Below are 13,209 nucleotides of genomic sequence, written 5' to 3' on the forward strand. Positions count from 1 at the left end.
AAGTTTCTTTATAAGATAAGAAAGAGGTGAAGAAGAGACTATAAATTCTATTAAGGATTACTAGATGTAAGTCAAAATGTTCCAAGAAATTTTTTGAAAGGATTAATAGGTCATGATCACTTTCATGGTATTAAAGTTGGTGGAGTGAGTAATGTATGGTGTTTTGGTTCTTCATGTAACGTGCCTAAAAGGAAGAAGAATTACTAGATGGAGCATAAAGCGATAGTATGAGGAACTCTTTACAAGACCTAGGTAAGATGAATTGGTCAAGGAATGCCAAGATGGTTGAAATTATAGTTACCTTTGGATGGGAGAAATTGAGTTATTGGATTGAAAATTCTTAAGGTGCTTGGGTTTGAACTGTGTGTTTGTCGCAATGAAAAGGTTCAAGTTTAATTAACCATACCAAGAGGAAGGATAAACGTTTTGAAGCTTAAAAGCAATGTTATCTTGTGGGGATACCCTACTGTAGTTTCAAGTTTGGAATGGAATTTTAGATTTATGGAAAAGGTTATACAGGGTCATATGTCTTGGTTTAGGAATTATGTTTCCCTCTTGAAGTAAAAAGTACACTTTCAAGTTGTTGGGTTAAACAAGGATAAATATGAAGAAAATAATAGTATTTAAGGAAATGTTTTATTCATCTGGGGAGATAAATGGAAATTAATGTGTTCAAGATTCTAAAATAGTTAAGAAATGTTTTGGATTTTAAGACATGTATGGGTGGATACAAGGCATGGTTTGGTATAAAATAGGAATCTCTCATTACCATTTGGAACTTTGTACTGCAATATGCAGTATTCGAAAAAAAATATAGCTTGCTTAGGTTGTTGGATTGTAGACTGTGAAAAGGGATTCGAATAGTCACATGTTTTGATATAGATATATTTCACTAGGAAAGTGGAAAAAAGCCTCTTGGATTTATTGGTCTTGGAAAAGATAAGGGAAGATTAAAGGATTTGAGAAGTTTTTGTTGTTTTGAGATGGTAACGAAAATTACTGTTTTGAGGTTAAGAACAAAGGTTTGGTTTGGTTTCCAAGATAGAAAATATGTGTTTACGAACCTTTAGAGTTGGTATGAACATCTCGTTACTATTTGGAACTATGGATCTTAGTATTTGTTGGTTGAATAGATATTTTGCCTAAGCTATTGGTCATGGAACACAGTTTCAGTATGAGAATTTGATTAAGCTAGACTATCACGCGTTGGAAGAGTGCTTAGAAATCTTCTTCAAATTATAGTGGAGTTGGAGGAAACAACGTTTTATGAAAGGATGTTTTGTAGCAATAGTTGCTAGAAGCTATGGAAATGGAAAGAGTAAGGTCTCATTAAAGAGGGGAAAGACATTGAAAGGTATTAGCAAGGTTTAGAGGTTTTGATTGTGGACACGAATATTTAGAACAAGGAATTAATGAAGCCATCGATTTGATTTGAAGGCGAAAGTAATCTAGCTCCAAGTAAAAAACAAGCTATATGAATATTAAAGTTGAGTAAATTTAATCTCCCAGAATGACCCCTAGCACTAGAGATGAACTTGAGTTGAGGGCAACTCCTATCCTTAAGGCTCCTCATAGAAGGACTCTAGTAAAGTTGGAATAACCTAAGTCACAAGAACCATTTAGCAAAGTATTTCATATGTGCCTTAATGTTTTACCTTGGAGTACATCAACTTTGTTTATTAGGAAAGAAATATGATTCATGCAACTTTGTATCAACTATTACGAATTGATTATGATAGCGTACCTAGGTGGCAGGGGATTTTCTGGACAACTAGGTGCCGAATCCGAATTCTGAATCCTGGACTTGAGATGCCATGTGAGATATATTTTCTATTACATGGACAGTGAGGTGACCCATTCTATGGAGTGTGAACATTCTCAATATAGATGTATGCAATCATGAAAGTCTTTATCTTAGAAACTGACATCAGGTAATAGTTACAGCTATTATGAGTTTATGGTGATGTATTTTGGAATGACAAATGCTCTACAGTATATGGGAGCTCATTTAAGTGAGATTTTCAGACTCGTGCATGGGAGGGTCTAAATGGTGATATGTATTTGTTTTAAGATTAAAGAGTAACATGATATTGTCTCAGATAAGTTATACAATTTATGGTAAGAGGTGAAGACTTTCTGAAACGTGGAGTTAGCGCTAATTAAAAGTTCTTTGGCAGCATTATCAGTCTGAAGAAGCAATTTGGAAACATGAAGACGAGACAAGAACTAAGTATCACGAGCCAAGACTTGAACTTCCGAGGACGAAAGTTTCTTAAGGAGGGAAGAATGTAACATCCCGTATTTTAGGAAAAACTAAGTTAATTATCTAAAATTATTGAGTTTAAATTTCCATTTCATTTGGAAAATTGAGATTAAATTGAAATAATTGAAAAAAAATTATTGGTTAAATTGAATTTAATTGATTAGATATTCGAACTGATTATCTTGAAAATATTGAATTTTACTTTCCTTTGATTTTGGATTTTAGGGCCAACTTAAAAAAATAAAAATAAAAGAGATAATTAATTTCATGTGATTTTAAATTGATTTAAATATTTGGAAGAATTTAATTTGTATCAAATTGATGGATCTCATGCCTTTAATTTTGGTTTTTGAACCTAAATTAAGATAATTTGAAAAGTTAATTGATTTATAAATTTCATAGAATCTTTGGAGATTTTGGAGATATTGTGATAAAATATTTTATTTATCTTTTCAAAATTGGAAAAAAAAAATAAAATAATTGAGATTTATTTTCGAAATCAGATGAGAGTGAAAAGAGGTCAAAAATTGGGGAGAAAACAATTCGGTTTTTCAGCGGGAGCTTCCATAAATTTGTCGATTGTCAAAGTTTGAACCGTTGGATCGTGCTCAAATTTTATCAATCTATTCGAGACATATGGAGTTTCATTTTGAACGGTTGGATCGTTGTTTGAAGCTATGGTTTGTTCATAATTTTTGCTGAGTAAAATCTATAAAACTAGAAATTCTCCTTCTCTCCCACTCTCGCAAACCCTCCTCATACAAGACCCTCGCTACCAGTCGCTAGCCTAAAAAATTTATGCCGTCCAACAGCAACACCCGATGCCTAGCTACGAGCCGACGCACCACCTACCACCACTGTCCGATCTTTGTTGGAATCTTGAGAAAAACCTTGGATAAGACTTATTTTCCTTATAATTTGGGAGGTGAAATTCACCCATTTGATTTTGGGTTAAATTAGTAACCTCTCTTTGGTGTGAAACTTAGATTTAAGATTTGGAAGTTTTGAGGCATTGACCATCAAGCTAGAGAGCATTTTGTTTTGCAGAAAATTGGTGAAGATCGTAAGTTTTTGTAAGTTGTTGGATGGTTATTCTTTTGGATTGAGAGTAATAGTGGAAAATTAAGTTATTGATTTTTGGATTTAATTATTGATCAGATTGGCTAATTGAATCAAGTTTTGGAATTTGTCTTGGACCAAGCCACAACTTTAGGTTGATTCAAGTGTGTAAAGAAGTTCTAAGGAGATTTTGTTTTATGTTTTTACCAAGTTGAGGTAAGTGATACTATTACCGGTGCCTTCGTGTCAGGTGACCTAGATTAGACTTATAAAGTGGAGCATGATTTTGTTTGTCATTATGTTTTGCTAGTTGCATGGCAGTTACAAGTATTATGAGTATGTTAAAATTTCTAATCAGTACTGATATTATGTATGTGATGCATGAATAGACCAGTAGAGCGGTTTATTGTCTCGCCTTGACGCATGTTATTATTATGTTTGACGGTCTGCCTACGGACCGCTAGACATGCGTGAACTGACAAGTTTACGTTCATGTTATTATCATGTTTGACGGTGTGCCTACGGGCCGCTAGACATGCGTAAGCCGATAGGTTTACATTCATATTGCTTTTATTTTCATGTTTCATGTTTTGGCGGTGTGCCTACGGGCTGTTAGACATGCGTGAACCGACAGGTTAACATTCATGTTATTATCATGTTTGACGGTATGCCTACGGGCCGCTAGACAGGCATGAGTCGATTGATTCACATTCATGTTATTATTATGTTTGACGGTATGCCTATGGGCCGCTAGACATGCGTGGGTTGACGGGTTCACGTTCGTGTTATTATCATGTTTGACGGTGTGCATGCGGGCCGTTAGACATGTGTTTCAAGGCAAGATAGTACGTCTTTTGGTTTTCCTTTCATCATAAAAAAAACTGATGCAGCTGTATGGGCCACGGGCTATCTTTCTTTGCTTGTGGATACATAGTCTGATCCTGGTAATGAGATCACTTACTGAGTATTTTATACTCAACCTTTCTTAAATTTTGTTTTTTAGGTAATGATAGGAATGGACCGACGGGTGACGAGAGGGACCCGTGATCGTGCCATATGGGACATGTAAATCGCTTCCGCTCAGTTTACGTTTTCAAGCTATTTAAAAGTTTTGATTTGAAACTCAATGTTGATCAAAATTTTATTTGTTTAAGGTATTTTTTTCTTCATTATTTTAGGGGCCCCGAACAAGGGTTTTACTTATTTGTTATTTATTTTGGAAATCTGTCTTTATTATTTTAATGAAATTTATTTTCCTCAATAGTCAAAATATTTTGAATGTAAGTGTGTAGTTATGAGTAACGACCCTTATCAGAGTACTCAAAAAGTCGGGTCATTACAGTATGTGTTGTATTTCGGTCACAATGAAATTAGAAAGATCCGAATGTGCTCATGGATGCTCTTCATTAAAAGTTCCTTCAGCTCCATGGTTATCTTATGTGAACTTAAGCATGTATATGTGATATACAAGTGGATCTTGCCTTAAGTGATAACCTAAATAGGTTTGTAGTATAAGGATTAAGATTGGATACATGATCCTGGTGACACTATGGATACGACCCGCTTTGTAGAGGTTTGCAAGTGTTGTAAACTACTACAAATGGTAGATCCCGACCATTCATGTGGACGTGTGAGCGGAGGTGTCCTATACAAAGAGTTTGTATAAGACCGGACCACGAGATGACTAAACTCTATATATAACACCATTGATATTAAAGACTTACGTCTCATCTAAACGATCATAGGACATGACCTCAATCCTGAGTGTTTTGGGAACTCCTGCCTTTGAGGGCGGTTCTTTGATTAGTATGAGTGAAAGTGGCCAAATTGCCAACTCAACATGCCTACCTTTTTTAGGACTTATCTGATTTGGGAGCTGGAAACTCAATCCACAAGATGGAATTCACTCTTTTTCCGAAGTAGGGATAAGTAGAGAGATAGCTCCCTTAAGGGCTGATTATGAGGCTTGAACATAGTGGCCACAAATTTTCTTTGGAAGAGAGGACTTAGTCATAGTAGGACTATGACTTATGTTCATTAGAGAAATCGGTGGTACTTAAGAAGTTAGATGTAACTACAAAGGCATAACGATTATTGGCCGAGCTGTACTTATAAGTGATCTATGAAGGGTTGTCGCACTACTGATTGGTTCAGATTGACACATAATATATTTGTGGTAAGAAGAGTTCAACTGTTGGTCTTTAGTGAAGTGCTTGGTAGTTAATGGATGGTGGATCCCGTGACTAAAGAGTTTAGTCAGTTATTCACGCACTGTTGCAGCTTAGAGCTACATGCCCATAAGGTACCTTTGGTAGCTCAATAGATTCAGTTGAGGATTGGTTCTTGGTGTTGATTTGAAATATTCAAATTGACAAGAGGTAATTCGATCATATATGATATGATTGATATGATGTATGAGATACATCTAGTGGAGGATTAATGTAAATGAGATTTATATTAAGTATCATGAAATAGAAAAAGAGCTATGGTTTATATGTTTCATGAGATGAAATATTAAAACTATAGTTTATAAATATAGTATGATAAGTTAGTTATCATTTATGTTTATAATAATATTAATTATTGGATAATTAAATTTTTTTCTCTAATAACAAATTGAGTGGGAGGTTATTGGTGGTTTTCATGGTAATCGTGAGATAAAAGGAAAATTGTTTTCCTAATTTTAGTAAGTTTTGGCAAATTTGGTTTTGAGATTTTCTCTCTCTCATAATCTCACGGAAGTTATCAAGTAAATAGGATTGACTAAGCGATAACTTGGAGCGAGCTAAATGATTGTGTAGTGTTTGTAGGTGACAGACACGCAGCTAAGCAGTGAGTTAAACGATCACTTAGCTTTTGCTAAATGATTAGGCATGGACCTATATGATAGGTTCAGCCTTCTCCTACTTGCTCAATCATTTACATGATTGTTGTTTTCTCCGTCTTTTGCCTCAAACCAAGTTAATACAGAGCCCACCCTCTGGATTCTCACACTGAGAATACCAAGGTAGCCTTCTTGGTGGTATCATACTCAACTCGACACCGTCGAGGTTCTGTGGAGGTTGTTCATGACCGAGGCGATCAATGAGTTCGAGTGCGCAGTGTTCGTGCTGTGTAGTAGTTGTGTTGGACGAGCGTTCGAGGTTGCTGTGTTCGAGTGTTCGTGATTAAGGAGCTTGGCAACGAGTCTACAAATGTGTGTAGAATTTCTTCTTGATCATTTGTATTATCATGCTGTAATTTCTATAATGAATGCATAATCGTATGTTTCCATTTATGATTGTAATTTGTAAAGTTCATACATGATTGTAATTTGGAATGATCTTTCCGCTGCTCATGGAAATCCTCGTATATGATTTCCTTCAATATTTTACCAACTCACCCCAACTCTCATTTCTTTCCATGTTTTTAGTGGCTCTACCCATCGACCAATGTGACACTCCGAGAACTAACTCCGTGCTCCAACAACCACCTCCAATGACAACTTTGACGACCAACTCCGGGCTCCAACAACCACCTATACGTGACAATTCCGGCTACGAAATTTGACTTTGACAAGCTACCTCCGATGACAGCTTCGGCAACTAACTCCGAGCTCCGACAACCTTCGTGTGACCAACTCTGACAACCACTTCCGGTGACCCAACTCCGACGACCACCTTCGTGCTACCAACTCTGACGACCCATTGGCTCCGACACAAACTCCGATGACCAATTCCGACTACAAATTTCGATGAAAATCACCTCTCAATGATCACCTTTAAGCGAGAAACTCCGACGACCAACTTGGGACTTTGACAACCACTTTCAACGACAAACTCTGACAACCAACTCTTATACCACCTTTATGCGACTAAATTTGGGCTCCGACAGTCACCTTCGACTACAATCTCTAATGAAAATCATCTTTAATGATAAACTTTGATGACTACTTTCTCTTGAGCAACTCTAGGATTCGAAAAACCACCTTTGATGACAAACTTCGACAACCAACTCCAATACACCTTCATGCAACCAACTGCACGCTCCACAACCACCCCGACTACAAACTCCAGCAAAAATCATCTTCTATAATCAATTTCGACAAACCACTTCCGACTACTATAAAGACCGATAACTCTTTAAAGTATTGTTGTAGGTGTTGATTATATAAAAAAATATTATTTTTTGTCTACATCAAGTGCAATTATTATACGTAAAAATTTGTTAAAAAAATATTTTTATTTAATTGAATTCACATATCAAATGAGTGTTAAGAATATTTGGACGAAAAAGTATGTAACATATAACAAAAAAAAACCATAAAATGAAAAAAATTTCTCAAACATTTTCAACAAAAATTAATAAAAAATAGAGATTTGTTCTATGATGATTATCCAAATTTAGAGGAAATGAAAGTAAACTTGTTGAAGAAATGTGGTGGCATTCTATTGGTTGTTACGATGATGGGGAGATTTAATTAAAAAAAATCATGACATAGTAAAATATAGAGCAACAATAGGAAGAAGAAGAAGATGATGATGATGATAATGAAATTCACGGATAAAAATTAGCTAGAATCAAAAGTTTTGATTTAACTTTGGTTTCTCATTTATTTAAATACTTCTACAAGAAATGTAATGGGTTAAGTGTCGTTCATCGCCCAAAAAAGAAAGAAAGAAAGAAAAATTTTAAATTTAGAAGAAAAAATTGCAATCCATATTTATTCAAACAAAAATGAGTAGATTATGAATAAAAAAAGTTAAAAAACAGAAATAATAATCATAAAAGCATATTATTGAATAAAAAAATTTTGAAAACTGCATCAGATACCTAGATATATGAACTCTGCACCCCAAACACAACCTATGGACTTAAACCAATTAACTCTGCATCCCAAACACAAACATATGAACTCCAGATATCCTATCTCAATTTTGCGTCCCAAACAACCTCTAAAATAGTAAATTTCACAAGTCGCTCCCTAAACAATCGTGACTATTTCAATGCTATACTCAACGATGATGACATTACTCCAACTAGACTATATATATATATATATATATATGCCTGACGAACGCGTTTATAAGGCCTGTCACGCACCTGCTCTTAACCTAACACAGCGTGCGGCACCCATAGAAAGTACATAATGGAAATTTGCAACCGAAAGCAACAAGCAAGGGATGTTGCAACTTGCGCGAAAGCCGTCGACGAGCTCGATCTCGGTCGAGCTGCTTCGCTCCTTCCCATCTATCTTAACCGGGAAGAGGGGGGAGGCCCTTACGCAGTGTAGCAATGTTGAGGAAGATCAGATGGTAGAAAGAAGATCATCTTGCTGAGGAGCTCCGTTTGATCTCCAGAAGCGGAAGCTGGGCGTCGTCAACCACAAGTCAGTGAATGGGAAAGTCCTAGCAAACGGAAGGCCGTGCAACGGGGGGGCTCGTCGTCGCGCTTCCCGTTCTTTCTATTTATCCCATTTGATCGGAAACTAAAGCGCACACTCGAAAGTGCTTCGAAAGGTGTCGCAGGTGCGCGGAGCCGGAGCCCGCCATGTTTGTCGAGCTGCTTCGCCCCTCTCCCTATCGTCGAGCTGCTTCGCCCCGATGTCGTTCAGGAATATGAGAGCAAAGAAAATTCCTTTGAGTGCCTTTTGTTGTGGTACAGACGAGCTTTTATATATATATATTATATATATATATATATATATCAATGTCCAACATCATTGTTGAAAATCAATTTTAATCGTTGGAAGAGGAAACCAAAATTGTGCATGGTTCAACTAGTTAATGCCTGTATTGTGAGTCTCGAAGTTAGACATTCAATTATTTTGTTCCACATATTATAAAAAAAAAAAAATTTGAAAATCCAAAATTTTTAAATGGCATGAGATTTAAAACGCGATTGTTTAAAAGTGTACACTATTTCTGCTGATTGAGGGTCATATGATAAATTATTATTTGTTTATGAATAAATAGTGCATTTTACAATATTTTAAGTGTTATAAACTGTTATAAGTTCTAGAGCGATTGATCAAATTGAAAAGACAGGGACTTTTCACTAAAATAAATCATGGACAATACTAAAATTTAAAAACAATTAATACAATTTAATTGAGTTATTAGTAGCTTAGGAATTATTAGACATAAATTTAGAAAAGGTGAGGAGAATTTGAAAAATCAAGAGGGAAAGTAGCTCTGAAATCCATTAATTAAATAAAAGAGAATTTGCAATGGGATGCAAATTCAAAATGTATAATCTAACGTGTACTTCAACATATGAAAAATCGTAGAATATGACAAAATTGACAAAATTCTTTAATTTAAAATTTTCGTTTATTTCATGTTTTCAATTTTGCCCTTTTGTCAATTATATTTTTTCCATTAATTTGTATATTTTGTATATTTTCTTGTTTGTATCAATATGAGTTATTTACTCATTTAATTTTTGTATTTGCTACATTTTTTAAAATTATTTTGTAGTTTTTTCCCATTTTTAAATGATGTTTATTTTATTTTAAGTACAAATATACAATAGGTTGGGGAGATTTCAACCTAACACTCATATTATACTCATTTTGACAAGTTGGTCGTGTTACTTAATAACTAGCCATTTTCAATCATGTATCAAATGTATCAGACATATACTAGTAATGCGTCGAGTTTATCAAAGGTATCAAATGTATATCAATTAATGTATCAGGTGGATTGAACTTTTTTTTCTACCTTTTGTAAAGTAATAAGTTTGGATTATGGCCCCATTTTTAAAATTTTATTTTATCAAATCTTAAATTAAATTATAATGGAAGGTTTAAGCAAAAAAAATAAAAAAGAAAAGAGACATAAGATGCTTTTAAAACGTAAAATAAAAATGAACAAAAGTGGAAAAGAGAGAATTGGGCGTCAAAATTAAAGAACCAGAGCAGAAATAGCAGCAAAGGAAGTAAAAGAAAACGAGTTGGAAGAAACTCCTAACACCTTCCAGATCACAGTAATCGAGGTCAAAGATGGTGGGTTCTGGTTCTAGTACAAACCAACCAATTATAAAACACTGGACAGAACAGCCACGCGTGGCCATGGAGTCAAAGCCACGCTGCTGAAGAATCAGATGTTGTTTTTTCTCTCTTCAATTTAGACGAATTAAACCTCTCTGTGTCTTCCTTTTGCGCATGTTTTTTTGTTTTTGCTAATAGTGAACAACTGGAACCTAATTGCACAGTATTCATCAGATCGACGCACTAGGAGGAGACTGATTCTTTCTATATTTCGCAGTCAGCCGCTGACTGTTCTTTTTACGGTTTCTCTCTTGTGTGTGTGATGTTTCCCGTTCTTCTTGCCTTTGTTGTTGGTTTGATTTCTGCGCTGAACTTCAAGCTGAAGCAAGAATCTGGATTTTTGTTTTTTTTTCCTTAATAGCTGTAGATCTTGAAGTTGAAGGTCAGAAGGTAATAGATAGAGATGGAAGTTATTTGAATGAGAATTTCGGCGACGTGAAGCCGAAGAAACTCATCGGAAAAGCGCGTCAGAGATGGAGGCGGTTTGCTGGCTGGTCAAGATCGGAACGGAGGTTTCGATTTACTGCAATCTCTCTAAACGATTGAGGCCGATGCTATTAGACGCTCAAATCATGGTATCTCATTGATCCTAATTCTTAACCTTTTTTTTTTCTTAACATTTACTTGAATCTGCCAGTAGTTTCTGGACTTGGTGACTTGATATATTAATGGATGTTCTGAAGTTACTGAATTCGAATAATCAGTCCGTTTTCTTTACTTCTGTATCGTCAACAAAGTAAAACAAATAAAAATCCGTGTATTGTCTAATCTGAATTAGAAATTTCACCACAATTATTCTCTTAACGTTTCTTCACAACCCGTAAAATCGGCTAGTAGTGTAGAAAGTATGGAAAGTTGGTATTAGGTGTTCCTTATTTATTTTTTAATTGGCTATTTCTATTGAAAGAGGTCCCATTCTTGAACAACGCAGCAGAATTTGAAATAGTAGATTTCACATGATTTCCTGTAAATACTTCTTAATTTCTAACAAATATTTTTTAGAATATTTTTTCAAATTATGGTGGAGGATGACTTTTTGTACTTTTCAAAGTGCTACCTCGAGAAAACACTTTGACATAGAACCAAATTGAAAATTTTGAAAATTTTGAAAATTACTTAATTAATCATATTAACATTTTCATTCTTTCAAAAAAAGCAAGCCAACACCAGAGGAAACTCAACAATTGCTATAGAAAACGTCCTTCTTTAAGAGTCAACCTGAAAATTACCTCAACCAAATATTTAGTTAAAGCGAATGAGGCAGATTGAAATACACATTACTTAAAAAAATTTTTTCCAGGAGAGTAAATATAGGCATACGCAGCCAATATACTATACGTTGGCTCCAAGTATTCGTCAGCTTTCATACTCGTCAATTTTACATTGATAGCCTGGTGTTTCCCTTGGGTTGACATATATGGGATCTTCTTAAGAATTTGGTCTGGTTGCAAGGTCTTACAAACATCATACCATAAGAATTCGTGATCACCAAGGGAACATTATCTTGTATCACAATTTGCGATCTATGGTTTTGAAGCTGTGGGACGGGATACAGGCTTGATAATAGTTGTCGTTGTTTTCCAGGACTGAGAGATTGGAATGAAATCCATATGTTACACTGTTTTTCCACAAATTTCTAACGTGCATGGAGTTTAACCTTGACACAACAATTATATCCTGTAATGCGATCTTCTTTCCTATTTTTGTTGCTTTTGATTTTGTATGCTTAATTTTTTTTTTTAACAACCGTTGCGGAGAAGTTCAGAGTTGCCAGTTTTAGTTTCACAAGCAGCGCTTCAGTTCATCAATGGTAAGTAAGGTCTTGTTATGCGATCAACTTGAGACTGACGTATAGATTAGTAATTCATGTTGCACTGTCTCTTGAATGCCTGCAGCGGTTGGATTTGTCTCCTGATTACGTTGTGCCTGAAGAGGTCAGCACAACGCAGGTTTTGAAATTTGTGCAGATGAAAGCAGGCTCCATTGTTTGACGGCATGACCTGAAGAGCTGAAGATTCATGGAGGTGCTGAGGGTATTGCAATTAAGCTCGCCACGTCAATGGAGACGGGAATTCCTACTACGGACCATTTGATCCAGAAAAGAAAAGACATTTATTGGAATTAACAAATAATTACGAAAGCCACCTCAGAATTTTGGCTTTTTGTTGGAGCTCTCCAGGTACGACTCCAATGATACTCGCTTTCTGTGCTTGTTGTTTCCCTTTTGTTGGCATAGTGATGGAAGGATGGCCGAAGGTGCTCATGATGGGCTCGGCATTGTTGCGAGTATCTTGCTTGTTGTATATTGTCACTGCCACCAGTGACTATAGGCAATCGCTTCAGTTCAAGGAGTTTGGACAGGGAAAAGAAAGAAATTGCAGTTCAGGTTACCAGAAATGGGTTGAGACAAAAAAGATTTCTATAACGAACTTCTTCCTGGTGATATTGTTCATCTTGCCATGGGTGATCAGGTACCAGCAGATGGACTTTTCGTTTCTCGGGGTACTCTCTTCTGATAAATGAATCCAGTTTAAACAGTGAGAGCGAGCCAGTTAAACGTAAATTCTCAACATCCTTTCTCTTGTCCGGAACAAAGGTTCAGGATGGTTCGTGTAAAGAGTTGTGACTTCTGCTGGATGAGAACCAATGGGGAAAGCTGATGGCCCCCTTAGCGAAGGAGGATGATGTGGTGTGTTTGTGACTCACTAGATTGTCAGTTAGAATGCCTCTAAATGGTCATAAAAATAATTTTAGAAAAAATATTACTTTATGAGGTTGGCGGACAATTATGGTAAAAATAGTGTAGATTACACATGTTTTGGCGTCTTATCACTCGTCGAAAATATTGTGTTGAAAA

This window comes from Benincasa hispida, chromosome 9 (assembly GCF_009727055.1).
Source record: "Benincasa hispida cultivar B227 chromosome 9, ASM972705v1, whole genome shotgun sequence".
Classification (NCBI taxonomy): domain Eukaryota; kingdom Viridiplantae; phylum Streptophyta; class Magnoliopsida; order Cucurbitales; family Cucurbitaceae; genus Benincasa; species Benincasa hispida.